The 26,836-nt window shown below is 37.5% G+C and overlaps 1 protein-coding gene across 1 annotated transcript in view; it reads right to left on the reverse strand.

Moving 5' to 3' along the window:
- The window catches only part of LOC134801803 (B-cell receptor CD22-like), a 700,667-nt gene that overhangs the window by 408,778 nt on the left and 265,053 nt on the right, over window positions 1–26,836 (reverse strand). The gene's annotated exons all lie outside the window — the stretch shown is intronic.

Consider the following 26,836-nt stretch of genomic DNA (forward strand, 5'->3'; position numbering starts at 1 on the left):
AAAAATGTAATATAGTTAGACCAAGTAAAGTCTGCAACGATTTTGATTGCACACGCAGTATAAGTGTTATTTTAAACGTCAAACTTCTATGAATTTATGAATAACACTTGCACTGCCTATGCTATCAAAAGCGTCGCAGACTTGGTCCAACTCTAGCAGTCAATTTAGGGCAAGTAGGTAGGTAGTGAAAATGAGGAAGAATACTAGCAAAGCTAAGATAATTTGTGGGACTATTGAGTTATGCATAGCTCCAATAAGTAGATAAAATTAGCTATCTTAACAAAAATTAACGAGTAAAAGTCAAGCATAAAGATTGTAATGGCAAAAAACACTTCTACTTCGACATTCTAGTTAGTTAATAGCTCAAGAAAATAAAAAAATCTGCGGAAGCAATTCGTATAATTTTGAAAATTGGCACAGTTGTACCTTATAGTGTCCAGATAAACACACTTAAAGTCCTCGAGCTTAGCGGGTGTGCTGAGGGTGTAGGGGGGAGGGGGGAGGGGGTGAAGGTACCTTTTTCATATTTTTGCTCATATCTCGAATATCTGTACGAATAGCACACAAAACAATAACAAAAGTTTTAACATATAATTTCCTACAAATTTGGTTATTTTTATTTTTAGGTTACGATCAATACTTTAGGGTTGTTAAAGTTAACAATGAGATAAAAAAGTCGATTTCAGAAAACGTCGTTTTTTCATAATTATTCATCATAAATCAAATTTTTAGTTTAGAATAAGCAAGAATATATAAATCAGTTACGCTGACAAAGTCGTAAAATAAAAACTAGAAAAAATATTTAATAGGGCCCTTGTATGAAAAGTGGGCATGTAATTTTTTTTCGCTTCAATCCTATAGGGTAGGGTGTCGTTGGATAGGTCTTTAAGGACAAGTTTTTGATCAGCATAATATTTTCGGAAATAATCGCTCTGAAAGAAAAAAGTGGTCTTTTCCCCTCTAGTTCCCCTAACTTTTGAACCATGTGTCCAAAAAATATGAAAAAATCGTGAAAGTGCTTAGTATACTTTCAAGGAAAAATATAGCAAACCTGAACGCTCCAGCCGTTTTTGAGTTTTTGCAATCACTCAATCAGACCATTTTGACGTAGGGGTAACTGCGGAACCCATACTGACCATGGCCCGACATACTCTTGACCGAGTTTCCGTCACGACTCTTTCTTAACTTCGTTTCAACCGATTGTCCCATGACACTCTCGCATTTTTTTTATTACGATAAAAGTTTAGAGTGATCAATTGTACTTACACTTATTTTCCTTAGGATGTAAATACCTAATCCAATTAAACACAAAACCATTATAGCCATTTTTCGACCACTTCCACAAAAACGCATGTAGGTATCTCGGAAACTAAAAGTGTTGAAATGGTTACCACCATACACTAAACACTCCCACATATTTGAATCCTGTATATCTATGTTTAAATATATTCAATTTGATTAATTTAATAGCCTTTTAAAATATGTTTACACAATTTATCAATCGTGACTGAATTCCGGATTGGTTAGATGGGTGTGTGCCTTTGCTGCCCAACTTGTTATAAAATGACAATATGACGGACGAATGTCTGAAATGTCACCGTATTTAAGAATTATTTTGCTTTACTTCGTAAGTATGTTGAAAAACATTGTGTGTATAACATATTTGCATATTTATACTGTGATTACGCATTTTATGAAACGTCCGCTAAACTAGCATAGGTCCGACGCTGACAGTGGTCACGGGCGTACTGGCGTGAGGAATGGGCGCAAGGTATTGCCGCGTAGGGTGTAATTTAGTAGGCAAAATGTTGAATTCATAAAATGATGAATGAAAAAATTAACGTATCGATAAAAGGACAAGCAATAATGAAGATTTACTTAAAAGCTATCGACTAAAGTAAGTTTCATATACATTTTCGTCGTAGTACTTCTAACATAAGGAAATAAAGACAGTGTTAGGCATGTTTTCAACTTAAGATTCTATCGAGAAAATAATGAGCCGTCGTGTTTCTGACAAGCAATAACGTAGTTCAAGGACTGAAGTTATGCATACTAGAAAATAATGCATGAAATCCTTGTAAAAGTCTCTAAATATGGTGACAAAAAAGCGCATTTTACTACACACCGCGCCTTAATTTTATACCTTGTCACAGTGATAATATTATGAGGTCGGAAAAGAAGAGCAGCTCAATGTATGAAAATCTATATGGAAAGCGTCTCTGCAATAGTAAACTGCCGTGTAGACTAAGGCTAAGAGACAAAACCTGCGAATGCAAATGTTTACTGTTTCGTCGATATATGTAAAAAAACTTTACAAAGGCCCTTGTTGCTTGTGTGTGTGTGTTATACATCGTCGGCTGAGAATACGTTTGTGCCATATCCATTTCTGAGAAAATTGTTTTTTAATGCTTCCTAAAATAACAAAAAATATGCTATAATTGACACTAATCGGTTTTAAAAAACAATTTTTGAATAATGTTGTGCCATATCCGCAATTTACTATAGGATAATTACACTCTGTCAACAGAAAATTATCACAAAAGTGTGACATATCCATAATTTTTGTGTCATGTCATATATTATACGTTTAACATTTACTCATCAAATGCTTTTATTTCATGATTACCACTGTATTCACAATATTTGTTTGGTACTATAAATAGTAAACATATATGCCTAAATGATATATACGTTCAATATTTCCTAAATGTAAAACTTTCCACAAAATATTTTTTTTTTGCTTCTTTTCGCTCTCCTGCAAACCATGTAAGTGGCGTATGGCACAAACGTATTCTCACCCGACGACATTTATAAATAATTAGTTTAAGATTGTCATCATGTCAAGGACAATTCGAGTTTTCGTATTCGGTCTGCTGCCGATATGATGCTGTCAGTGTCAAAATTGACATTTATTCAACCAAAACATCGCATTTAACACTGACAGATCAGTATCATATCGGAAACACATCGCATAGCTAAACTCGAATTGGTCTGATGCTTCTAAATAAAAACGTAATCAACATTTTCTATGGATATTGAATACGTGGAAAAAAATTACACAATGTATTGTTTATTAAAACATAGCTGTGTCCCTTGGTTTGACTTTTTCGATTTTTAGATGAGGTAATAATAAGAGTTAGGAGCGAAAAACTAATTGAATGCAAATTTAGCTTGGTCCGATTCTATTTGGCTGACACTTAAGAATACCATTTAGCCCGGTTTTAATTTAAATCTAGTGTCAAAAACGACGGTGACTAAAATTACCCTAAGAATATAGAGGCACATAACATACCTAGTTCGTTCGTCAGGTTCGATCCAATGCATTCAGTATTTTTTTCACACCAATATCTTATCCACTTTTTACACCCACACCCACACTTGTACACAATTAAATTAAAATCAAAATATTACTTTCCTAATGCCTGATTCTATTCATTACTTACTTAAACACAATTTTGTTAGTTAGACATAAATGCACCGTAAAAAAATCGTTTTCAGACGAATTATCACAATATCATTAAATACTGCACTAAATCTTGTCTGTTTGCACTTTGCACTTTTTATCAACATTCATTGTACATTTTTAAATAAATAAAAAAATAGGCTTAACTTGTGGTGATGAACAACTCGTTAGTTACCAGCCGTAACCCTTATTACCTAAGCAATATAGTTCAAGGCAGGGTAACAAAATACTCGTAAGATCGCGGCGTTACGTAGCCCCGCTTGCGGCGGGGCGTAAAAATAGGAGCGTATGCGCACATGCGTTCGCGACGACGGCTAACGCGCTACTCCCGAGTCCCGATCAAAGCGTGGTTTTGATCCTGACTTATATCAATAGGACGATAAAGGGATCAGACAGTGGGAAGAGAGAAAATCATTAAGTGCATAAATGCATCGCAGTTAACTTTTGTGGAGCAACATTATCAAACATGGTATTAGGTAATTTACCTAGCTGGTATTAATATACTGTTTCAGTTAGTAGGTTTATTTATACAAGAAGGTTTAAGAAGTCTATTCAATTGCATTTTGCATTACTGAAGTTTCGCCGTCCACTACGCCGTCCGGTGTTAATTATAAAATAATGAATGTTTTAACGAAATTGCGCTTTGTTCCCTTTAATTAAGTTTCCTCGCTATTGTGAGTACCTGCCTACATTTTACAAATTACTAACAAGGATTGTTGATTTTGTGCTACGAATTTATTGACCATAATACCTACTGCGTTTGTTTTTAATATAAGGTAGCTGAAGCTATTTTAGGACTACTACTACTACTTAATGGCGCAGCGACCCAAAAAGAGTCTTGGCCTCCGACACGAGTACACGCCAATTGTCTCGATCCTGTGCCATCTCCCGCCAGTTATCGGCATGGAGATCGCGCAAGTCCGCTTCAACCGCATCGCCCCAGCGATACCTGGGACGTCCGATCGGCCTCCGCCCTACCGGTCGTCCCAGGTATGCCCATTTAGCGCCGCGATCCTCCTCCATTCTCAAAACGTGGCCGAGCCAGCGAAGACGGTGAGCCTATGACGGTGGTATTTTAGGACTGGCACTGAATATTTTAAATGCAAAATGCAAATTTTAAATGCAGAGTTGCTTACGAATACTATTCCGTTCCGTACTCAAAGGGTAAAAACGGGACCCTATTACTAAGACTCCGCTGTCCGTCTGTCCGTCTGTCTGTCTGTCACCAGGCTGTATCTCGTGAACCGTGATAGCTAGTTGAAATTTTCACAGATGATGTAGGTAGGTATTTCTGTTGCCGCTTTAACAACAAATACTAAAAACAAAATATAATAAATAATTAAGTGGGGCTCCCATACAACAAACGTGATTTTCTGGCGTTTTTTACGTAATGGTACGGAACCCTTCGTGCGCGAGTCCGACTCGCACTTAGCCGGTTTTTTACAGAATTACTAACAAGGATTGTTGATTTTGTGCTCCGAATTTGTTGACCTAACTGCTTTGTTTTCATATTAGAACTGAAGCTGTTTTTAGAATTTGTCGCTGAATATTTTAAATGCAAAATGCAAATTTTAAATGCAGAGTTGCTTACGAATGCTTTTCTTTTGATTTTTATGATAAATTTTACGCCAATCTCTTTAATATGTCTAGAATAAAACCGGCCAAGTGCGAGTCGGACTCGCGCACGAAGGGTTCCGTACCATTACGCAAAAACAGCAAAAAATCACGTTTGTTGTAATCGGAGCCTCTTTTAAATATTTAACGGGGAAATAATATTCCAATACTTTCTTTCTTTACTTTCCGAAATAGAAGCTCAATTTTAATAAATCACAATAAAAACACCATTTCCGAAGCAGTATTTTACTACTCACACTCAAAATAACAATTATGTCACTCCATAATGCTTATATTACACTTGATAACTGCGGAAAACATCCAAAGTTATACTCGTAACCGTATTAGTGCGAGCTAAGTTCCAACGAGAAAACTCGTGTCCGCGTCATAAGTAGTTGTCACGAGTCCGATATTCCGTGTCGAGATGACCAGGTGAAGCCACCTATTCCAAATGTTGACGAGTCAGCGCTTGATTTGTGGGACGGAATATACGGACGGACAAATGGAAATTTTAATTCTGGATTATCTGATGGATTTCTTCTTTCAATTGTGCTTCTGCTCGCAAACTCGTCCACCTGGGACGATGATGATGATGATGCATTCCTGTTATCTATCCCTCATTACAGACATAGGGCTCGCAGAAGAATTCTCCATTTGTCGCGAGCTTGAGCAGCTACTTCCAGCTCTTTCGAACCGAGTCCAGTTGAGCCAGCCTCCTTCTCAACTGATCGCCTCCATGTAGTACAAGTCATCCCCTACGGTCTACCAACCGTCGATACTAAATTGCATCTAAATCGGTTCAGCGATTTAAGCGTGAAGATGTAACAAAGAGACAGAAGTAAACAGAGTTACTTTAACATTTACAGAATTTACTAGACTAGGAACTTGAAAGATTAGGAAGTTCTTTTAGAGCCGAGTCTCGTAAAAACTAGTGAAGTTCTTCAAACTTGGACTCGAAGCACTAGAGTTCCTATTAAAACTTGTCACTTATGTAAAAATGTTGATCATTCATCAGTTGATCTTCCTCGCGTCCGCCGGGGGCCTGGGGTCCGCTTGGCAACTAATCCCAAGAATTGACGTAGGTATTAGTTTTTACGAAAGCGACTGCCATCTGACCTTCCAACCCAGAAGGTAAACTAGGCCTTATTGGGATTAGTCCGGTTTCCTCACGATGTTTTGCTTCATCGAAAAGCTACCGGTAAATATCAAAATGATATATCGTAAATATCCGAGACGCATTGGTACGAGCCGGGGTTTCAACCCGCGACCTCTGGATTGCATCACGTTCTTACCGCTACCAGCACTTTTTTATGTAAAAATGTTAATGACATTTGAAAAATGTGCCACAACATCCCCCCGTATGTTGTCACCCCTCGAGATAAGTTCTTTGCGGTGTGTGACGCATTTATTGAAAAAGCACGTGCCTAGTTCAGGGGATGAAATTGTTATTGCGAGTCCTGGGTTTGTGTCTTTTTGATCTAATGTCAGGTGTCCAGGGCTGGAAAAGGCTTTGTCTGCAGCATGTTTTAGAATACTACCTTTTCTCAAAGTTTTTTTACGATTGTAATTTGGATACTTACTGTTAAGCAATAATGTGTCAACTCACATTAATTTTGCAATAAGATGTCAACTCAAAAAATTGACGTTTAAAGTTGATATTTTATTGCAAAATGGATGACTCATTATTGCGCAACAGCATCCATTTATTATTGTACATTGATTCAAAACTTTCAAAAGCAACGTTTTGTGCCTTAAGAGCCAACGGGAGTGGTCATTTCTCCATACAAACGTACTCCTCGTTTTCCTCCGTGGTTTTTGAAGCTAGAGCAATGATTTTTTCAACACAGATTAATATTGTCAATATATGTGTCGGACCGTTTTGCTTTTTTTGATATTTTTGTTTTTTAAGGCGCTAGAGCCCTTCAAAAATGGCCAAAATGGCCTAATTGACTATGCCGCAATGAGAGGCGTGGCATTCAAAACTGATATCAATTAGCCAAAAAAGCAAAACGGTCCGACACAGATAATTTCATAATCATTTAGATTTCCAAATTTGGTTACGATTGGTTAAGTTTTGGAGGAGGAAACAGAGGAGTACGAAACCTCGATTTTTGAGATTTTTACGAAGGATTTTTCGCCTTGTCCTTATCGCACTACTTTTAGGTGCCGCTTCCGTTAGCGAGACGGGTATATTTACCTAAAATATTTAAAACTCAGCTCCTGTTTCGTCTTAAACCTATATAACAGCGAGTCACCAGATGGCGGCCTGCGGTCCGGATCCGGACCGCGGACCTATTTTATTGTTTTGCCGCCGACCTAGAAACGGACCGCGATTGTCATTTTATTTTAAAAACCGGACCCCTGAAGAAACTAATTGGTTACCCCTAGCTTAACGTACCTAAAATGTTTCGTACATTTTTGGTGTGAAGATATTTTCGAGTTATTTTTCAACTAATTTATAAATTGTGTCGCTATATAACAACAAAATTTATAAATCAGTTGAAAAATAATTCGAAAATATCTTCACACCAAAAATATACGAAAATTTTAAGTAGGTACGTTAAGTTTTTTAGTGTTATTTGTGAAGACCCAATAAAAATATGTCTAGATATGTGTTTAAAATGCGAAAGTTATAAAATTCCGTATTTAAGTTCAAGAAATCGGATAAGTAATCAACCAACTATTTATCTTATTCCTAACTCATGTGTTTTTGTGTCTAAGATTTCACCCAGTAAACAATGTATTGCACTGTAAGTGTAATGTACACATTTATCAACCGCCAAATAAAACATAAAAATGAATTATGATACAGATGTCATAAAAAAACTTTTTATTACAGCAAAGCGAGAATAGTCGAAAAAGCAAAAAGCGTTAATACCTCTAAGCTTTAGTATTGCAATTGCTTACCGAGCATGCAAATATATCGCTTAAACCAATGTAACTAGGTCTCAAGATCCTAAAAAACTATATGCAAAGAGAAAGCTCACTTATAGTGGTTTTTCTAAGAGACTATTCTGGTTTCAACATGCTGGCAAATTGTTAGCAATCAAGCTAAAATATAAGTGCGCCGCAGCGAAAAAAAACAGCGGTTTCACTTCAATACTCGTAATTGGATGACTGAAAATTGAAAAAAAAAACTATAATTTACGAAACAAGATGAAATAAAATTAAACGAATAAGTCCAAAGATAGGCCTTTTCAAAACAAATTGCCGCTGAAATTAGCCGGACTAAATATACGAAATTATTTGTAATTCTTCGTTGTCTAACTCATATGTTAAGGCTCCGGGATGGTTTAGTTATTTGATTAAATTATTATCAAGTTAAATCTGCGTATAATGGCAACAACACATACAATGGCATTTAATCCAATTACTTGATAAGTAAAGCTAGTTATAATAATTAATGCCCTAAAGAATATATATTTCATGCTAAAATTGTTACTTACCCATATTCTTAAGGTTCAAATAAACACATAGGTAGAGAGTGTCCAACCATGATGAGTTTTACCTGTAAAATACGAAAAATAATCTTTAGTCATTAAACTAAAGTGATTGACAAAAAAAAAAACGTATAAATTAAGTCTTAGGGTGACCTTCTATATTTATTGGCCACTACGTAGTAATTAGCCACTCCTAATAAATCAGAAAGAAACAAGCCAATTGAAGCCTTATTGTTAAGAGTGGCCAATTACTATGTAGTGACCAATAAGCATAGAAGTCACTAGGTATTTATGATTGAAGAAAAATCTGATTCAAATTTCTATGAAAAAGTTTTTTCGACGATTAGGCGATTATTTTCAATTCAGTCAAAAGTAAGCAAAAAATACATTTAGGTTGAATAGCTTCTCAAGGAAATACAAATTCAAAGATCAAACAAACCTTTGATTTGTTAACATTTCCTTTTCCTTGTAAGTTATCTGTACCAAGATTAACGGCGCTTTTAGAAGAGAAAATTAAATGTCAGTAAAAAAACGGAATGCCCCAATGCAAATTGATAACAATATTTCATAACAGCATTCTTTCTGTGAGTAATGCTGTCGTTATGCAGGCCTATTCTGTAGTGACAATTTGATATGGTTTTCAACTTATTTTGATACGAATTTGGCCATTAAGTACCAGTCAGTGTCACGAGGGGACTAACACAATATCGTAAGATTTATACTGATTTTTTTCACGTTTTAATCAAAAGCTAATGGTATGAAAAAAAAACTTTATTCAATAAAAACTTTATGAGGGCAAAGCCGACTCCATAGAAAAAAATCACGAAAAAATGTCTAATTCTTCATTTATTTATCGGTTTTATTTCGTTAACCTGCATATTATAGCATTATAATTTGAGTATAAAATAGCTAGTAATCTAGCCGCGTCATCTGACAAACGAAATTGAGATAGAAGGTAAAAATCAGCGCGTTGGCCATATCTTCCGTTGTAAATTTTGTTTATTCCTAATTGCCTCCTCTTAACAAAAGGCAAGCAGGAGTCGTCTCATAACCCATTTATACGCATTTATTGTTGCGCGTGAGATGGTGATACGCTTTAAGGTTGTATCAAAATAAAAATCAAAACATCAAATCGTTACAAGAGAATTGGCCACACATCTCTGTTTTTGAAGGAAATGACTTTGATGAAAACTTTGATAAATACTCGAAGTTTCGAGAGTTTAATATGTTGAATGGGTGATTTAGGATAAAGTAATAGTACATTACTCAATGTACGTAACAGTGGTTCAGTCTTATAATATATCGTTGGAAGACGGAAGATAAGTTGACTTAAGTTTAAAACAAATATAGGTAAAATAAAGTTATAGTACTTCTTCTCTGTCGTATGTCGTATCGCTCTTGAGCGGTCGTGGTCACGTTGAGGCGTCCGCATCTTGTATAGGCGGACACAGCTCTTCGCACGATCTCCCGCCATCTCTCCCTGTTGGCAGACTGTCTGGCAGAGTCAGATACGCGGTTTCCCACTGCGGATTTTATTTGGTCAGTCCAGCGCATAGGTGATCTGCCGCGCGATCTGGTTCCCTCCACTCTTGCTTGTACGACCAGTCGCTCTATGGAGTCGTCGTAATACGAGTTATAGTACTATGTATTTACAAATTTTAGGGTATAGGATATGTATAGGGTAGGGTATTTTATTACTTCTTATAGACATTGCTAATAGCATACTGAAATAATCAGCTAAATTAAATTATCATATAGGTGATGTCATGAATAGTCAGAAAAAAAAAAGAAGAATTATACCCCTGAGCAAGGTAAGATTACACATACGTAAATGCAGATAGGTGATATTTAAAACTTTCGCGTTTTGAACACATATTAAAATAATGTCGGTAAATAAAGGTAATTGAATAAATTTCGCGTTACTCCCGTCTATAAATGTGAGTTAATATAGGTAATATTTTTTGGACTTATTGGATATGAATGTACATAATTGTTATTTTCTTGCAGTAATCATTAATGTAACCATAATAATCGGTCAGCCATATTCGAACTTTAAGATACGTCAAATAATAGATATGGAAACGATATAGATTAGATATGTCAGTGTCAAAAAAGTGTCCAAAGTGACGTTTTTGTTTGAAGAAACCTCACTTTTGACACTTGTTTGATACTGACATATCCGATACATATCGTTTCCATATCTATTATTTGACGTATCTTAAAGTTCGAATATGGCTGATAATCATTATATTTACTACATTTATTATTGTAAGAAAAATAAAATATCACCTTACAAACCCACGTACCTACCACGTAAACAACCTTTTACAAACTAGTGTTACAAAAACATCACACAAAAAAATATCAAATTACATGGGGACAAAATGAAATTGAAGACCTACCTACAGTCCTTTTATAAAATGGCGGATATGTAGACTACGTCAAAGATATGTTTACACTTTGCACCTTATCCCATTGTCATAAAGCCGAAAATGCATACACATTATTGACGACTTATAACATTTCGTGAGGATTTTTTGAAGAAAGTCGGCGATAAGCCATTTTTGGCGAGGGATAGTTTTATTAAATTTCGGTCCCTTATTTTTGTATACTGAGTGTGAGATTGGGTACGTTTGTCTATTTATTTTACGCAAATGGAAAATGGTCTTAAAATAATCGCTTTTACTTCAGCACTTTTACTTCCAGCAAGTTAAAGTCAAATCCGGTTAGCTTGCACTTTTTAAATTGATTTAGTGAATTATTCTGTCTGATTTTTTTTTATAAGTACATACATATAATCACGCCTATTTCCCGGGGTGGTAGGCAGAGACCACGGATTTCCACTTGCTACGATCCTGACATACCTCTTTCGCTTCCTTCACTTTCATAACATTCCTCATACACGTTCGCCGGTTTAGGGTGCTCTTGATCCTCTCTCTTCTCTGCTCTTTGTTATAAGTAGTTTACTTTGAATTAAAAAAAAAACAAAATAGCAAATAATTAACAAAGAACTTTAGAAAAAAGGTAAAAAGGAATCCTTTTTCAGCGCTAAAAGTGGTGTCTTCATTGCCTAACGTGTTTTACTACCAAAATAAAGTTTCCTCGCTAAACTCGCTAAAAGTAAACAATAAACAGATCTAATAAGAAGATATCTACACACTTACACAACTACGCACATTTACCCAAAAAGGGAGTATCTAGTTCCAAATACTTGCGTACATACGACCTTTTTTAAAATATTGCTAAGTATCTTTAAAAAGGGCGTATGTGGTTACCAAAAACTGTTTATATACGACCTTTTGTAGAAGAGTCGTCAAGTAGGGGCGCAAACTAGGCCGGAGGCAGTGAGGCGTGTCCTTTAGGGCATAACTGCGAAAGTTTTACACATAGAGGCAAAAACGGGAAAACTGCGACGACGCCCTATGTCCAAATGTTTATTGTACACTAGAGGACAAATTAATGTGTGCACACAGCTCGTTCAGTTATAATGACCAAAATGATGTATTGACATTTTCCCATTTAAAAGGTCCCCGACTGCAATTGAAATAAAATACACAGGTATAGTCACGATCCTAAATGAGCATAAAACTTTTGCGTTTGTTGTTTATAACCTTCACTAAACACTCATATTCTAATAATTTTTTACATTCATTAAGTTGAGTAACTAACACAACTAAAAATTATTTTTGTCTTTTCAGTTCGCTTTTTCGCAGTCGTGTTTTTTTATTTTTAATTAATTTATTTTATTTTATACTTTTTAGAATTTTTACATTCATTAAGTTGAGTAACTAACACAACTAAAAAATATTTTTATCTTTTCAGTTAGCTTTTTCGCAGTCGTGTTTTTTAATTTTTTATTTATTTAATTAATTTTGGGGTCATGATTTCGTTAATAATCATTTGAAGTCACTTTATATTACTTTTGCGAGGGCGTCCTCAGTACAGAAAGGCACGCAGAGCGCCGCATATATCGGGCTACGCCCGACTACTTTGGAACGCGTACAGTGCTCCACGAACGTCGGGCTACTCCCGACGCTTTGAGCAAGAGGGCACTGAAGGCGTCTTGGTAAGGGTACAGCGTGTCACGTATGTGGGCCTACGCCCGACACTTAGTATGAGAGAGTTAAAGGCGCCTGGCTTTGGACCGAGTGCAGCGCGCCACGTACGTCGGGCTACATCCGACTCTTTTACCATTAGGGCGCCGAAGGCGCCCGGCTTTAGAATGCGTACAACGCGCCTCGTACACGCCCGACGCTTTGAGTATGAGGGCGCCGAAGGCGCCCGGCTTTGGTAAGCGTACAGCGTGTCACGTACGTCGGGCTACGCCCGACACTTTTAGTATGAGAATGTTGAGGGGACTGGCTTTGGACCGCGTGCAGCGCGCCACGTACGTCGGGCTACGCCCGACGCTTTGAGTATGAGGCCGGCTTTGGTAATCATACAGCGTGTCACGCTACGCCCGATACTTTTAATATGAGAGAGTCGAAGGCGCCTGGCTTTGGACCGCTTGCAGCGCGCTACGTACATCGGACTACGCCAGAACCTTTAAGTGTGAGGGCGCCGAAGGCGCCCGGCTTTGGTATGCGTACAGCGTGTCACGTACGTCGGACTACGCCCGACGCTTTGAACAAGAGGGCACTGAAGGCGTCTTGGTAAGGGTACAGCGTGTCACGTATGTGGGCCTACGCCCGACACAGTATGAGAGAGTCGAAGGCGCCTGGCTTTGGACCGAGTGCAGCGCGCCACGTACGTCGGGCTACATCCGACTCTTTTACCATTAGGGCGCCGAAGGCGCCCGGCTTTAGAACGCGTATAACGCGCCTCGTACACGCCCGACGCTTTGAGTAAGAGGGCGCCTTCGGCGCCCGACACTTTTAGTATGAGAAAGTAGAAGTCGCCTGGCTTTGGACCGCGCGCAGCGCGCCACGTACGTCGGGCTACGCCCGACTCTTTTAGTGTGAGGGCGCCGAAGGCGCCCGGCTTTGGAACGCGTACAGCGCGCCACGTACGTCGGGCTACGCCCGACGCTTTGAGTATGAGGCCGGCTTTGGTAATCATACAACGTGTCACGCTACACCCAATACTTTTAATATGAGAGATTTGAAGGTGCCTGGCTTTGGACTGCGTGCAGCGCGCCACGTACATCGGGCTACGCCAAAACCTTTAAGTGTGAGGGCGCCGAAGGTGCCCGGCTTTGGTATGCGTACAGCGTTACACGTACGTCGGACTACGCCCGACACTTTTAGTATGAGAAAGTAGAAGTCGCCTGGCCTTGGACCGCGCGCAGTGCGCCACGTATGTACGTCGGGCTACGCCCGACTCTTTTAGTATGAGGGCGCCGAAGGCGCCCGGCTTTGGAACGCGTACAACGCGCCACGTATGTCGGGCTACGGCCGATGCTTTGAGTATGAGGGCGCCAAAGGCGCCCGGCTTTGGTAAGCGTATAGCGTGTCACGTACGTCGGGCTACGCCTGACCCTTTTAGTGTGGGGCGTCTTTGGCGCCTGGCTTTGGACCGAGTGCATATACTTGGACAAGTTGCAGGAAGCGCACATCTATCTTAAAAAAAATGTCATCATCATCATAAATGTTAAAATTAAATCAAACCATACGGTTATAATGATACTTTCACGATTTGTTCTGCCAAAGTCGGTGCAGAGTTAGCTTAGACGGACTCTGTATCGTATCGATTAATAAATAGAAGTTATATTTTAAACTTTTCGATTCCATAAGCGCAATTACGAACATGTTTTAAAAACTATGAGTAGTATGTACCTACCTAATATAATATAATTATATTTTCTTATATCAGCGATCAAACCCTTTCCTTTTATTTTAATAAGTATCCCATTCAATAATAATATTTGGTTTTATGAGATTAGCTTCTCTTAACATATTTTGTCAATTCTTACTTTCTCAAAATGAGACTTAAACCCACATGTTGCATATATATTATCAATCGGCTTTCAAAGCCCTTCATTTTGATACCCTACTCGATAGGTTTGCACGATATTTTTTTCTAAAGGTTGCGTAATATGGCGTATTAAGTCCGCCATATTGTTTTTATAATGACGTCACATAGCCTATGTTACCCGGGATGACGTAAGGATTCTAATGATGTATCATACGTCTAAATCGGTTAAGGCATTCAGAAGTTAAGGTGGAATAAAGAAACTCACATACATACAAACATGAACGCTGAAAACAATACACTCTTTTTGTTTGGGCAGTCGTGTAAAAATATTGTCGATATGACTATAAACATTTAAATTAGTTAATCCCACTAAGACCCACTTGCACCATTCCACTAACCCGGGGTTAACCGGTTAAACCTAGAATTACCATGGTTACTAGTACAATTTGACACTGGGTTAGCGGTTTAACCGGTTAACCCCGGGATAGTGGGATGGTGCAAGCGGGCCTAACCCGGTTAAACCGTTAACCCAGTGTCAAATTGTACTGGTAACCATGGTAACTCCAGGTTTAACCGGTTAACCCCGGGTTAGTGAATGGTGCAAGTGGCCCTACGAGAAGCAACCATTAAATTCCTATTATTTTGGTGCTAAATCTTAATTGCAATAAGACCGAAATAGCATCAATAACACCTACAATTCAAAGCGAACTTGCACAAGCGTATAATTATGTAGATTTACTTGAAAGCTGTTATTCCAGTGTTCACAAAGTTCTGTAACATCACTGCAGGGACTTTTATTTCTGTTTTCTAGTAGATAATATGCATACTTACATTACTAAGGTACCTAGTATACGTGGTTAAGTTAAATGCAGCAACTGTGTTTGAAAATACATGAAAAAAAACCGGGCAAGTGCGAGTCGGACTCGCGCACGAAGGGTTCCGTACCATAATGCAAAAAAAAAAAAAACAAAAAAAAAGCAAAAAAAAAAACGGTCACCCATCCAAATACTGACCACTCCCGACGTTGCTTAACTTTGGTCAAAAATAACGGTTGTTGTATGGGAGCCCCATTTAAATCTTTATTTTATTCTGTTTTTAGTATTTGTTGTTATAGCGGCAACAGAAATACATCATCTGTGAAAATTTCAACTGTCTAGCTATCACGGTTCGTGAGATACAGCCTGGTGACAGACGGACGGACGGACGGACGGACAGCGAAGTCTTAGTAATAGGGTCCCGTTTTACCCTTTGGGTACGGAACCCTAATTACAAAAAAAATATTACTTATCTAAGGTACAACTAACCTAATAAATATAAATTTTAATTTTATAAAAATATTGTTTTCCGCTTGTTATTTATATCTAGTGTAGGTACACTCCTGTTACTTTATAATAGGGTATTATACTGTATTTAAAATAAATTATTTTACATCATGCATAAAATAAAGCACCAGATAATTATTAGAAAAACACAGATACGAGTTATTTTTAAACACAAGTTCTATTTAATAAATCGGACAGAAATATAAAAAGTAGGTGAGTTGACCGTGATGTCACGATGTAATGTTTCATATAAATTCCATATTAGCAAATCGTTTTGACAGTTCTAAAAAAGTAACTGATTTGACTAGTAGGAAAATACCCTATTACACTTATGATCAAGACGTCCGCTTTTCTGTTTGTCCTTAGAAAATTATGATTTATAAATCTTGCTTATTTAGCAACGATATTAATGGCTCTAAATAAAACTTATTTTGTCAACAGACAAAACTATTATCAACAAAATTCTCAAAATTAATCGATCGCACTAAAATTTTCTTTACAATATAATCAAATTTAAATTCGCATCGTAAAGTTTAGCGACCAAGTTAAATTCGGGTTCTGTTTGAGTCTTCATGAATATAGATTGGATGCTAATAGGGTTTTGTTCAAAATATTTTATTTAAGTTTTCGGGACACTATTTTATTTGAAAATAAGTGTACATTAAATTGCTTGAAGAAGTCTTTTACGATGAATTTTCTGCTTCAGATGTTGTAGTTAATATTATATTTCGTTTTGTTCTTAGTATCACAATATTCAGGTCTGTAAACCAATTTACTCGCCTACTAGCTACCTCCATAGATAATTATGATTGTAATGTAAATATTGTATATATAATTGATGCGCATCAACGCGTGCGACTCGCGTTACGTGCACGGGAAAGTCACGCGAACGGTGTGACAGGTCTTATGAGAATTCATATTTTACAACGCAGCGGAACACGTCGACGTGCACGTTTACGCAGTCAGATCCGGTGTGGCCTGGCCTTTAACACGAAAATGGCTTACTAGATAAAAGTTTCGGGAATTTAAAATTTTATGGACGACCGGTAATTTTACCATGACATAGAACATTCTCAATTCTAGTTAATTTAAATTCACGAAAGTTTCAACCGAAACACAGAATATAAATGTAAGTCAGGTAATTTTTGGATGTACCTTCCGTAACAGCAAATCATCATTATACAAAGAAAAAACAGTCGTCTGTATATTTTTGTCACAGAATTATAGTATTTATAGTAAAACCCACCTTACGACTTCAAACTTAAGGTACAAAATCCTGAAACATTTTAACTAAACTTGGCTTGTAAACGAGCTATTAAAAGTTCACAAAATGCAGTTTTGTATGCAAATAATTGCATCTGTTTATACTGATTCTACTTAGAGTTCTGAATTGCCAGTGGCTTCACAAACGGTTTAAAGTTTTAAGATGTTATGTAGTCGTTATTGCTTTCCATTAAGTAGGGGAGCTGGGGGCTTGTTGTAACAGTTTTAGGAAAAAGGCCTATATTGTCTAAAATATGTATAATTTTATGATTCTGAGTATGAGGGTTTGTAATCTAAGCACTAATTCCGATTACAAAATAATTTTAAATGTTTACGCGCCTTTTACACTAGACACTTTTAGAAAAACTGGGAGTTGTTACAACTTACCCCGTAAGGTTTTTCAATACCTGGTCGAAACAGCGCTCGTATGCACATCCACTCGCTTCGATGTCTGGCGGGGCAATGGCGGTGTTTACGTTATTCCTCGAGTTATAAGAAAGTCATTCAGCAATAAAATAAAATTAAAATGTTTTTAATTCTCTGTCAAAGTTGAGCCTTACTATTACCCCTGTTACATTAAGCCCCCGGCTCCCCTATATAAATAACACTATAATTTCGAGTGACTTTTTAAAATGGTATTACTTTAACCTCCTGAGACTAAAATGTCCATTTCGTAGAGAAATTATTTTTGTGTAAGTACCTAGGTATTATACAAAAATAAGTCACGCAAAAAAAAAAAAAGTCTAAGGAGAAAAGTCAAAGACCGCAACCTCGATAATTCAAGTATAAGTACTGAAGTCTATCGGAAACGAAACTAAAGTATACACTCTTAACTGTACATCGGTGAACCTTACTTACAAAAGGCGTAAGGTACATCAATGTTTTTTTTTTGTTTTTTTTTTTATACGACATTTTTTACACAAATTGACTAAGCCCCACGGTAAGCTCAAGAAGGCTTGTGTTGTGGGTACTCAGACAACGATATATATAAATACTGAAATACATAGAAAACAACCATGACTCAGGAACAAAAACATTAATGCACAGTTAACAGTGTGAGCGATGGTACGTACACTTTATCTGCTCGCCAGTGCACCGAACGCAACGCCATAAAACTATGCGAGCCGTGTAATTCCCAGGATGTGTAGCGCTAGTTTATCCTCACAGAACTACTACTGTTTTCCTTTCCTTGGAAACACGTTGTTTGTAATGTATTGTTATAACTTATAACCCTATACAAGTACGAGTATTTATACATCGAACTTTTAGACGAAACAGGAGCTGAGTTTTAAATATTTTAGGTAAATATACCCGTCTCGCTAACGGAAGCGGCACCTAAAAGTAGTGCGATAAGGACAAGGCGAAAAATCCTGCGTAAAAATCTCAAAAATCGAGGTTTCGTACTCCTCTGTTTCCTCCTCCAAAACTTAACCAATCGTAACCAAATTTGGAAATCTAAATGATTATGAAATTATTTGTGTCGGACCGTTTTGCTTTTTTGGCTAATTGATATCAGTTTTGAATGCCACGCCTCTCGTTGCGGCATAGTCAATTAGGCCATTTTGGCCAATTTTGAAGGGCTCTAGCGCCTTAAAAAACAAAAATATCCAAAAAAGCAAAACGGTCCGACACAGATATTGACAATATTAATCTGTGTTGAAAAAACCATTGCTCTAGCTTCAAAAACCACGGAGGAAAACGAGGAGTACGTTTAATAGTGTCTGCATGTATTAATTTTGTTATTTAGTTATAGGTTAGTCATAATTATATTGTACGTCCGTGATGGATTAACTGCTGGTTCTTATCTTACTTTATGCACTTGATAAAATTTCATACAGAATTTTACCTTTACCTTTTATTGTACCCCTAGTGTACATTTCGATGGCGTGACGTGAACGCGTTTACGTTGTGTCATTTTGTATGGGATTTTGAGTTTCCAAAACATCCCGCTTGGCGCACTGCTCAAAATCCAATACAAAAATTCGTCACGCTATCGAATGATATTTACACTAGTGGTTCTGTATGTTATTCATGATTGTTTTCCAAAAAGTTTTATGTCATAATGTATTGTTTGTCCGCATTTTCGTTAGTCATAATTTATTTGGTTCAGAAACGCGTAATTTTTCAGAATTGCCATAAAACAAACCTAACCTAACCTATCGAACCTTACGAAAATCCTGAAAAGTTAACGGTTTCAGTTTTATGACTAATGATAGTATTAAGATACACAATACATTATGACTTAAAACTTTATGTGAAACAAAGGGACCCCTGTTCATGAAGTTTCGAAACAGAGATCCTACTAACCTCAAATCTTGTTTGACACAAATCGACGTAATCCTTCACAAAGCTGGATTTAAACTGAGGATGCTAGGATGTCTAGATAATACTACCACAGTACACACACTGTAGTTTGAGAAACTCTCTCGTGTTAAGATGATACCCGAGCATTTTCGTGCTCAGCTAACTTCAAATTTGTTGAAAAATATTTGAGGAAGACACGAGAAACGAGCTCGTCTTCAAGAATGACTTTTGCGGGACGTGAAAAGTTTTGGTTATATGAAAATGGCAGCCGTTTTTAAATACAGCTGTACGGATGGCGGTCGTTTTTGTGTACGTGACAGCGTGATAAAACGTTGTCCGTCACTTTCAATCCCTTCGTGTTATAAAGTTACGGTTATTTTATCACGTGGATAAAGTTATCCATAAAACACCTGCCGATCATTTACATATATATTTACTCCAAACATCCCAACATTTGTCTTGTCATTTGTCATCGAAAAAGTTACCTAAGCAGGGCTTTCATCTTTTTTTACCCAAAATGTTTAGAGACATGTCACAATCAAAACTAGAAGAAGCGAAGCAGAAAAGTCGAATCAGATAAATTAGAATTTCAAACAAGTTTGAACATTTTATAAAGAATTTCTGCAACAGTTTGTATGTAAGTGAAAACAACACTGAGAGAAAAAACTAACAAAAACACACTTAGAATTACAAAAATAAAACTTAATCCGGGGACAAGGAGAGTCAACTAATAGGAACAAATTGACTTTTGCAATTTCCATTTAGTAGGAAATACAACTTCTATATTTGTAATTTGAAGTATGCTAGAGTAATTTCAGAAATTTGGTTTTGTTATTCCGAGAGGTGCTTTAGCAATATCGGAGGTGATGACGTCATGGGTGAAAACTAACCGTTTTGTAATTCTAAGCGTGCTTTAGCAATATCGGAGACGATGACGTCATAGGTTTTACTAAACTGTACTGCGATTCCAAGCTAGCTGTTGTTATTCTAGAGATAATGACGTCACAGGCAAAAACTAAACTGTTTGCAATTCCTCCGCCCCTAGCAAACGGGCGCCGCGAGAGCATGTCGCGCGCGTGGTAGCTACCCGTCTCTATTTCTGTCTGTATGAATAAAAAAGCATTTGGTAGTATATCTCTGTACTAAAGAGGCACTATAAAAGCCTGTCGAGATATTCTACCCATTCCTTTCTTATTCATACAGTCAGAAAGAGACTAGTAGTTATTACGCGCGCAACATGCTCTCGCGGCGCACCTGTGCTAGGGAGGTTGGAATTGCAAACAGTTTAGATTTACCTTTGATGTAATTATCACTAGAATAACAACAGCTAGCTCGAAGTTGCAGAACAATATATTCCTGTAGACCCCAACTACACAGTAGGTCGCGGGTTAATATGTCCATGGCCCACAATATATCCTAAATTTATTATTTAACTTAAGTATGTTTTAAACAAAGAAGACACGAGACACGCCCGCCCGACATCCGACACAATACTAACTCTAACCAAATGAACGTAGCAAGTAGTAAATTTTACTAAAATCACTAACATTCGTTTCGCTGTGTTGGTATTACAAAACTCGTTTAGTGATTGGTACAACAATGAACATAAACACAACAAGTCTATCTACTAAATACCAGTAAACTTTGTAATGTCGCTATAGTAACAACTGAATTGTTATTTTAAATGGGGTAATGTTATTCCCGCGAACTCGTTTTTGAGATATTACAAAACTATGTAAGTGAGACATTTACTAAAATCATAACTTGAAATCACAGATGCTTTTTTCCAAAAATCACAAACTTTACTAGTAAAAATCGGAGAATTTTAGTAGTAATAAAAATGGATTGTAACAAATACTGAACTTTGTTTAATGCTCCATTTACTAAAGTCTGTTTGCTGAAATTAGATTTAGTATTACTGAGCTGTTTGTAGAAATAAATAAATTTTACAGAAATAGTGAAACTTCCATGATTACTACTAAAACTTCATTTTTTCCCCCAGTACAGAACTGTTTATTAATTCCTGGTGGTGATTTTTCTCTCAGTGAAATAGAAAACATATGTGAAAAACATGCATCTCATCGTAGTAAAGTAAACACATGAGCATATGACATAGAGATTTCAGTTTGTAAAAACACATTAGTATAATGCATGTTTTCGCTTACTCATTGTTATTTTGTAAAAACAGATGTACGACACAAACGACATCAGTTTATGGAACATTCGCGATTCAAATAAAAATGATTTACTCTGCGAAATGAGGGAATTAATATAAGGTAAGGTGGGGTAGAAGAATCCTGAAAATATCATGGACGGATAGAATAACCAATGAAAGAGTGCTGCAGTTAGTAAATAAAGAAGTCGAGGTTTTAAAGACCGTCGAAAAACGCAAGCTACAGTACCTTGGTCATATCATCGAATCGAAACGAGAAGTATGAACTCCTTCAACTCATTATACAAGGAAAGATCCAAGGGAAAAGATTATCCGGACGAAGACATAACTCAGGCTCAAAAATCTCCGAACATGGTTCAAACAGAGCACACGCTCATTATTCCGCGCAGCTGTGTCTAAAAGTCGTATAGCCCTCATGATAGCCGACCTCCGGTAGGAGATGGCACTGGAAGAAGAAGAAGGTGGGGTAACAATCACCGGGGCAAGACGAACCCTTGTATGGAATCCTCATACTGTTTGTCTTACCCCGAGCAAAATAAACTACATGTATATTCGTCTCACCCTACCTTACATTAGACCGAGTGTAAGCGAAGTCGTTTAGTACCAAAACGAATACATTTTATGTCAAAATACGTTTTTTTTTTTAATCACACGACACAAAAATTAAAAATTAAGGCTGAATGTCGTGCCCCAGAAACGGTTTATTATATTACCGCACACATTTTGAGGAAAATAATTTTCACGGAAGTTGCTGTGTCAGATCAGACGTGTTTTGAAAACAATTGAAGGAGGAAAATGAAAGCAGTTTACGCCAGAACATTAATTCCGAATCCCACTTAAGGTTGAATTTAGATCCATACTCGTGATCTATGCATTGACAAAAAAGGTGTTATTTAGACGGCCGAACGTAAGCGAGGGCTTTAGTAACACGAATCAAGCAGTATTTTTGGCGGCCATTATGGCCAAAAATATAAGGACATGTTTGTGCGTAAGCATTAACTTACTACTAAAATTAGAAGAATTAAACTTGTTTTGATAACTAAACGAGGAAAACGACACCAGTTTATAGTTAAGGGGGTGCATGAATTCCGATTCCGATTAAAGGGTGAATTTGCTCGTTGATATAGTGGTTCATGCTTGAATCACTTTGGAAACACACGAGCGGAAGCGATGTTTACAATCGCTGACGTTTTCAGTTTAACCTTTTGAACGTTTTATGTCATAAACAAAAAAATGTCAGCGACACGCCTAGCGAACGCAAGCGAGCTGTAAACCGATTAGGGCCGATACAGACGGACTGCAAACCGACTGCAACTTGTATGGGAACTGCACGCTGAATTTGCAGTTGGCGTGCAGGCGGCGTGCAGTTCCCTTTCTTTGACAGCGTTCGCTATATATAACACATGTTGTTGTTCCTGGCGCTGTGGGCATGACTAGTCACGACGACATTAGATGGTCTCGACGTTCAAAAGGTTAATTACAATGTTTATAACATTATACAACATTTTTATCGCAATATTTTTCAAATCAACAATAAACTCGGAATCTAATATTAGATCTACAGCGACAATTCTAGTCTCGTATTGCAAAAGTCTATACTTTAAAAACGTCTGGAGAATGTACTATCGAAAACTATTCCGTTAGGGTTATAATGGCCCGAATCTAAAATAAATCGGAAATATTCGCTGTTTTTTCGATTTTTGACAAAGTTGCGTTCGGCGCTCGAGGTCACAAACTTGGATTATTCATTGGGCAAACATCATAAACAAGTCTGCAAAAAATCAGAACTACCGGATTTTACCCAAACGAACCCCGTAGTTTCAAGCGACAAAGTTACTGTCGGCGCCATTCGGGAAATGATTTAGAGATTCACTAGATATGAAATAGTAAAGATATGTGACGTTCCACGGCAAAAAGGTACCATTGCCCCGGCTGAATATTAGAGCGGCGTTAATAATCGCCAGTCGCCGTAAGGTACCTTTTGCCGTGGAACGTCACATATCTTTACTATTTCATATCTAGTGAATCTCTAATTTATTTCCCGAATCGCGCCGTATATTATTAACTTAACGTTAACGTCCTTCGTTTTCGTTACGTTCATAACGAAAATATCTGAAAATACCAGACAGAATAGGATCAGACAGGCAAGATTAGATTTTACCGCTGACACATCAAAATTGTCACATGACGAGACAAAAATAAGAGCCGCAGGCACTGGACCGGAAAATCACCTTTATTACTCTAAGGCCCTTATTTGCTAGCATCAGAAATTCAAGCGCTGAACTTCTCTGCAAATAACTGAGCGGGAAATTCATACATTTATTCAAGAACTATTGAATTCATGTAATGCTTCGATTTGAATATTGGTCATGACAAATCGGTATAATTTAGTTTGACATAGCTTGTGGAGTATTTACTTGGCCACACTTGAGGATGAAATGCATTTTTCTCATTAGTTTTTGACGAGTAAATTAAAAGCCGTCTGAATAACAATGTATTGTTGTTGAGTTATAAATAATTGAAAGCGCAAAGCCGGTATTGTTTTCCTCTGTGCAGTTCCTCAAACTCTGTATTATGATCGGTCACAGAATAAGCAATAGTACTACCGCACAGAAAGGACACTTCCTGCAAAACCGAAGTTTGACAGCGATTCAGAGTCGAATCATGCTGTACCTTTCTAACTTATGGCACCATCCCTTTCGGATATTTAGGGTTGTCAAAATTCAACTCATTATCTTATCTGTGGTCGTGCACGCAAAGGGACGTCAAGTAGTGTCAACCCTAATAATTGCTCGTAGCAATGCTGAGCCGAACGGAGCCGAGTTTGCCCGAAGTCAGGAGTGTCTTCCAACTGGTTCGGTTAAGTTTTCCGTCCAAGAGGACGACTTATCTATAAACCAAGTAACAACTAATGTTGAAATCGTACAATAGGCTACTTTCCTACTAGTCAAATGAGCTTCTTTTTTAGAACTGTCAAAACTTATATGAAATTTATATGAAAACGAGTGTAGTGACGTCACGGTCAACTCACCTACTCTTTATTTTATAATATCCAATTGATTAAATAGAAATTGTATTTAAAAATAACAGCTACCTATGTTTTTATAATAATTATCTGGTGCTTTATTTCGTGCATGGTGTGAAAGAATTTAATTTAAGTAATTCTAGTTGTAGCTTGGTTAGGTAGTAATAATTAGTTTTAAGTGTGATTTAATTTTTAATTTAAGATAATTAGCCTTGCTTAAAAAAAATTAAGTAGAGGAAGCATCCCTATTCTGTCAGCACTGAATTAAGTTTTCAGTGCAAAAACTCACTTTCCGATCTTAAAGTTGTTTTGCTACAAAATTTCAACCCGTATACTTCCACCGAACTGGGTCACCGCGACAAAACAGGCGTGATAAACTGACGAAGGTATACTGATGCGTCCTTTCTATTTATTGGATTGTCGCCCTTATTCCAAAGTCATTAAGACCTGTTTGACTGAATGGAGGAAATTGCAGAGGAAACGTCAAGCGGTAATAACCATGGATATATGTTTGAATAGACACGTAAACTGTGCCAATAATAGTGCTGAAAGTGTAAATTAGCTAAAAAAAACCGGTCAACTGCGAGTCGAACTCGCGTCCCAAGGGTTCCGTACTGCACACATTTTCGAACGAGCGAGCAAAGCGAAGTTCTTAAGTACATTCAACTGTTCATTCAATTGTTCCACATACGGCTGGCTAGCTGGCTAAGGGCACGCCCCGGCTTTTCCGTGTTTTTTACGCAATATATTTTATTAATTTTGTTCAAGTATTGTGTTAATCATAGCGCCTACATTTTTTTTGCATTGGTTAGGCGTATCTCTGTTATTTCAAGATAACAGGGCTATAACCGCGAAAATCGAAGTTCGCAAATTGCTGGCATTTTTTCTCTCTGTCACTTTAATTACGGTTTCATTGGAGTAAAAGAGAAATCTCCGCAATTTGCGAACTTCGGTGTTCTCGGTATACCCTCTGATATACGGCAGTTTGGCCTTCTCATTTAGCTAATCGTACTTTAACCAATTATTTGTTATTATTATTCTGTTTGAGCACTAACCTCCTACAGCTCATCCTTCGACCTTACGTGGAGGCGCAACTCTCTCGGATGCTTCAGACCTTCGGCCCAACGCAGAGCTTGGCCTTCGACCTTCGCACTAGCTGTCCACACCACGTTTCACGTAAACAATTGCGGTTGTGGCCCTGATAGAGCTTATCCGTAGTTCTTATTCTTACGGCTCACGCTTAATTGCAGACTTCTTATACGTTTTTCCAGTAATCTATAGGTATCAGGCCCAATCGCTTAACAAAAGATAGAACAAAATCGACGATCTCCTTTGCAGGAAGCATGCACATGGCTCCGGGCCTTCAGGGCCTTCGACCTTCGCATTCAGACACTTGTACATAATTGTTCTGTGTTTGAGCACTAACCTCCCGCAACTCGGCCTTCGGCCGTGCGTTTCAAAAAGTCTCTGGGGGACGCTTCGGGCCTTCGGCCCTACGCCTAGCTCGGCCTTCGCAAAAACTATCCACACCACGTTTCACGTAAACCATTACGTCTGTATCCCTAAAACAGCCCAACCGCGTTTTTTTTTCTTAAGTCCGACTCACGCCTGACTGTTGATTTCTAATAGGTTTTCCTGTCATCTAGAGTTAAAGAACTATTATGTGTATTTTTTTCAAAATTTTAGACCCCGTAGTATCGGAGTTAAGGGGGGGGGGGGGGGGTATGGTCATTGATTGCCTATTTTCTTAAATAACTTCTAAACTATTTCATATAAAATTATAGAAAAAATATATTTAAGATCCTCAAAATAAGCCCTTTCATTTAATATGTAACACGATATGGTTTGCAAAACTTTGTTTTTTAATTTTGTCATACTCCCTCTAAAAGTGTCCCCTATGCTTAAAATTCATTTGTTTTTATTACATGTCCGTCTTTGGGTCACAGACTTCCATATGTGTACCAAATTTCAACTTCATTGGTCCAGTAGTTTTTGAGCAAATAGGCTGTGACAGACGGACAGACGGACAGACAGACGCACGAGTGATCCTATAAGGGTTCCGTTTTTTCCTTTTGAGTTACGGAACCCTAAAACTAGCATTGTGCATGGTATAATAATATACTCCGCCTGGTACTCCATTCCGAGATTCGCGTATGACCTAACTGACACGCGCCTACGTCATCATGCTGTTTACAGGTTCTCAAACTTTGAAATGTGGGAGAATTTTAACCAACGGTGAAAATTATTTTAACGGCATTAATTTTAAGTTATTCATGTAGAAACATAGTAAAATAAAACAAATCTAATGTATTAAATTAA

The sequence above is a fragment of the Cydia splendana genome, chromosome 23, assembly GCF_910591565.1.
Source record: "Cydia splendana chromosome 23, ilCydSple1.2, whole genome shotgun sequence".
NCBI classification, from domain to species: domain Eukaryota; kingdom Metazoa; phylum Arthropoda; class Insecta; order Lepidoptera; family Tortricidae; genus Cydia; species Cydia splendana.